The 5000-nt window shown below is 42.9% G+C and overlaps 1 protein-coding gene across 1 annotated transcript in view; it reads right to left on the reverse strand.

The window, feature by feature from the left end:
• Window positions 1–5000, reverse strand: part of cacna2d3a (calcium channel, voltage-dependent, alpha 2/delta subunit 3a) — a 161179-nt gene that overhangs the window by 123789 nt on the left and 32390 nt on the right. The gene's annotated exons all lie outside the window — the stretch shown is intronic.

Consider the following 5000-nt stretch of genomic DNA (forward strand, 5'->3'; position numbering starts at 1 on the left):
TACCTGTCTTGTCTGCCTATCTGGCTGTCTCTCTGCCTGCTTGGCTGTCTTCTTGCCTGTCTCTTTGCCTCTCTGCCTGTCTGCTTCTCGCTCTGCATTGCCTGTCTCTCTTCATGGCAACAGAAGTGAGTGCCACTGGTCTAAAATCATTTAGTCCAACTGGTTTGGGTGTCTTTGGCAGAGGTACGATTTCCGCTGTTTTCCATATCACTGGAATTGTGTGCGTGTCAATTGATCTCTGAAACAGTTCTCTGAACACCGGGCCTGGCTGTCTCTCTGCCTACCTGGCTGTCTCTCTGCCTATCTGGCTGTCTCTCTGCCTGCTTGGCTGTCTCTCGGCCTGTCTCTTTGTCTCTGTGCCTGTCTGCTTCTCGCTCTGCATTGGCTGTCTCTCTGCCTCTGTGCCTGAGGGGAGAGGAGCAGGCAAAGACGCAGCGCACACCTCCACATTCCAGCAGCTACATCCCCTGCTGTAATAATCCCCAATAATCATTTAAAGCAATGCATTTCTTCTGAGCCAAAAGTAGACCGAGTAGAAAAAGACAGTGTGTATGTGTGTGTGTGTGTGTGTGTGTGTGTGTGTGTGTGTGTGTGTGTGTGTGTGTGTGTGTGTGTGTGTGTGTGTGTGTGTGTGTGTGTGTGTGTGTGTGTGTGTATGTGTGTGTGTGTGTGAGGCACCAGCACCAGTCACTCCTGGCAGATATTGAAATGAGATGAAACAGGTTTCTTTTCAATTTCGCTGCTAAAGGAGCTATGAATCTCATTGGGCACAAGGGAGAGCGAGCAGGCAGGCCAGGGCTATCAGCACAAGAGCATGTTAGCTATCTGTTAGAGGAAAGAAAGTATGCAGCAAGAGCAAAGAGACAGGGAGGGAGAGAGAGAGAGAGAGGGAGAGAGAGAGGGAGAGAGAGAGAGAGAGAGAGAGAGAGAGAGAGAGAGAGAGAGAGAGGGAGAGAGAGGCTAGTAAATTGGACTGAATTCAGATGAATTCCACAAAATGTTGTGCATGTATGTAACTGTAAGTAGGTAGCGCTACAGAGTGCATTAGTCTATGTTTAAATTTTTCGAGGATTACTATAAAGCAAGGAATAATTCTCTGCCTGAAGTTATACTAAATTTTCGAAGCCACCCAAGTAATCATTTGCTTCCATATCCAGACAGGCTGGCCTACGCCTGAATTCTGGCAAAGTCCCTGAAAACTTTAAAACTTTACTGAGAAGCCCTGAAGCTTTTATACTTTGTTATTATAATATCTACTTAACTTACATTCAATTTGACTGATGCTTTTGGTTTATTCATAGTTTGTTTGTTGCTCGTATAAATACTACACCTTACACAATGCTCATTAAAAATATGCTCATCAATAATATGAACACTTGATTAAAACTTGTAGCTCATTGGAGTTCATTCATAACATTAAAGAATGACTTGACTTGACTTGACTTGACTTGACTTGACTTGACTTGACTTGACTTGACTTGACTTGACTTGAATTGACTTGACTTGACTTGACTTGACTTGCTCTGACTTCATATGAGAGAGAGTGATACAGAGACAGACAGACCATGAGAAGCACTTCCTGTGGGAATAGGAGATGAAAGCAAGGTAGAGTCTGTAGAGTATTGAATAGTGTGGACACAGTGGACAGACCGACTTCAGTCCTCTTTTCATCAACGACAAAGACAGAGAGAGAGAGAGAGAGAGAGAGAGATAGATGGGGAAGGAGAGATAGATGTGGATGTAGGCTATCCTTATTCCAACAAAAGGAGAAATTCACTCATTTGCTAAATCAGAAATTAACTCTCTAAATGAACTAACCCAGGGACATCCAATATTAGTGCTTCATTCATCGCAATGAAGCAGTGAAGTTCCCATTTGAACGAGACAGCACTTCCTCTCTTCTCATGACCTTAGGAACGGGACGCTATTCCATGGAAGTCTACCACATCACATGGGTAAACAACAGTAAGCAAAATGCACTTCATCTCCACTCTATATCATCTCAAAAAATACAATTATTTTAATGTAGCATTCTCATAATGACCTGAATGCAACATATCACTAAATCAGTCCATTCCACTCAGGATTAGCCTCCTCAGGTCAAGATCATTCAAATCCAATTCCTGTTGGACTGTGAATTTATCTAGCGATTGGTGGGATGAGCAATGGACAATTAAACAGTCTAGTGGTCATGCTCTTGTAGTCTGGACGCTCCCATAAGATGACCGCTTGAATACAGAGATTTATGGGGGGAGGGGGGGTTAAAACTAGCCTGGTCCTACCATATTCTCGTACATTCATAATGTAGAGAGAGTCTGGGTCTGCGGTATATTCACAGGTTTTCTCAAGACAAAAATGTGCAGGTCCAGCGAACAGAGGGAGTAGCTGAGAACGATGACGTTGAGGTCGTGCACTAGTTTGAGCATGACACGTCACGACCAAACGTTAGCGGTTGGTTATGGCAGATCTGAGTGGCTCTGGGCAGATCCAATAGTTTTAAACATCAACACAGTATCCGCATTCAAGGAAGCTTACGCTTGGCAATGGAAAGTGGCCAGACTCTATGTACATTATGAATGTACGAGAGTATGGTAGTAGCACCAGGTTAAAACACCTGGTTAGAAAGATTTGATTTGTTTTTTTTGTTATTATGTTGCTTCTTTGTCAGACTCTGGTCCTGTAGTTCCTCTGCTCCCGTTTACACAGTGGAGGCAACCACAGAGTGAGATTCCTGGGCAGCTTCAGTGTTTGGCATTTTCAGTCCCGAGTGTCATCACAACCATCATGTGGCTCTTTGAAGGAGCGATGCTGAATGCGTTTGATTACTGTAATTACACGCTAAACGCTTCAAGTGAGTAGCTTTGAAGGCTGTCCAGCTGAGCTGTAGAAATGCCAGCCCCGCTTGGTGTGTGTGTGTGTGTGTGTGTGTGTGTGTGTGTGTGTGTGTGTGTGTGTGTGTGTGTATGTGTGTGTGTGTCTGTGTCTGTGTCTGTGTCTGTGTGTGTGTGTCTGTGTGTGTGTGTGTGTGTGTGTGTGTGTGTGTGTGTGTGTGTGTGTGTGTGTGTGTGAATAAAAGAGATGAAGAGAGTAAATGTGGTACTCTGTAAAAATGGTCACTGATGTCCATTAATGTCACACTTATACACAAACCTGTGCGCGCGCACACACACACACACACACACACACACACACACACACACACAAACACACACACACACACACACACACACAGAGGTAAAAGTCAATGTAACTTCATTCCCTTAAAACAGAATACAGAATGAGAATATAGGACAAAGAGGAAAAAACTGCTTAAAATGTACTGGTACTCAAAATGATATGAGGGACAAAGACATTTTTGAGTAAGTAAGAGTTATCCACCCAGCTACTGTGTCTTATTCTATTGCAGACAGTAGCATGAAACAATGAAGACAACACCTTGTTCTTCTCGACGCTAGTCTTTCCTGCCTAGCAACTGGATCTGCATTGATCTTTTGTTGGTGCCATCTCTTATTTATACAGTATAAATAATGTGTCTTAAAAGGTACAAAACATTTCTCAAATGAAAAAACCCACCGTTAATACAATAAATGTATTTGAATTGAATGATTAAATGTTAGATGTAGTGAAAACACCGGACAGAAATGCTCTGTTAAGCGGCCTTCACACCAAGTATGAAAATGATAACTACAGTATAACGTTACTACGGGACTACTTATAGTTACTACCTCAACCCATAATTACTATAAGATTTACTCGCCTTACTACACCGGCAGAAGATAACAAAGTGACAATGGGTTTATTTTATGTTTTACCCATTGCCAGATATGCTTAGTTCATTTTCTCCTGATTTACTGTAAGTTGACATAATATCATGTGAGAAGCGCCTACATGAAACCAGCCATTGAACGAAGACATTACAAATCAGTATCAAATTCCCTCCAGATAGAGCTGTGCCTATAGAGATACTGTAGCATCACATTATATTGCATTCCCTCATGAAAAATTCTATCAAGCTCAAAAACTGCTGTGGACTGAGTACACATCTGACGTTACTACGCGTGTATAGAACAGGTGTATGATTGATTAGCCAGCCCTGTTGGTGAGTGTGAGGATTTGTGAGTGAGTGTGAGGGCATTCATGTGTACAGCATTCATGTGTGTCACGCCGACTCGGTGTGTTTTGTGTCCTGGGGAGCACGCGGAGAGATTGTGTTTTTCTATCGTCACGTGAGCGGCCTGGCGATCGATCCTCTCCTCACATGGACACCAGGTACAATTTGTCTCCGGTGACAACCAGCTTTATGTTATTATGGATTTACCGCAACATTTATCACCTGCGCTGTCAGATTCTTTATAGACCACATTGCTTTCTAAAAACAGAACTGTGATCTGTGCATTCACAATTGTGTGTACTTATGTGGTTTGTTGTTTGTGTGTGTGTGTGTGTGTGTGTGTGTGTGTGAGAGAGAGAGAGAGAGAGAGAGAGAGAGAGAGAGAGAGAGAGAGAGAGAGAGAGAGGGACAATGTGTGTAAATCTGTCTGAGCATTGTAGAACAGACAAGGTCAGAGAGACTGTTGCTCATTATATCTGTTTACAAGCTTCATTATATTTTGTTTGTGGCCTTTATGCAAATCCACTGAAGCAAAATAATAACTGAAATTGAATTGAAAGCTGGACAGGCAAATTGATAAATTCAGCAATGCTCTCTAAATTAATTTGTTTGTTTGTGTCTGTCAGAGTCACCGTCGCCATATGCATCTTTGTGTCTGTGTCATTGTGTGTATGTGTTTTTCTGCTGTGTGTGTGACTGTGTCTGTGTCATTGTGTGTGTGTATGTGTGTGTGTGTGTGTGTGTGTGTGTGCTTGCGTGTGTGCGTGCTGACTCCTTGCACCATGTCATCTGTCCTCCTACCAATGTGAGTGTAACACTCTGTAGCCCTGTTTTCTATCATGCAGCGCTTGCACAAGGCTGTTGATGCTGCAGTCACACCACTGAAGAG

The sequence above is a fragment of the Sardina pilchardus genome, chromosome 7 (assembly GCF_963854185.1).
Source record: "Sardina pilchardus chromosome 7, fSarPil1.1, whole genome shotgun sequence".
In the NCBI taxonomy this organism is placed as follows: domain Eukaryota; kingdom Metazoa; phylum Chordata; class Actinopteri; order Clupeiformes; family Clupeidae; genus Sardina; species Sardina pilchardus.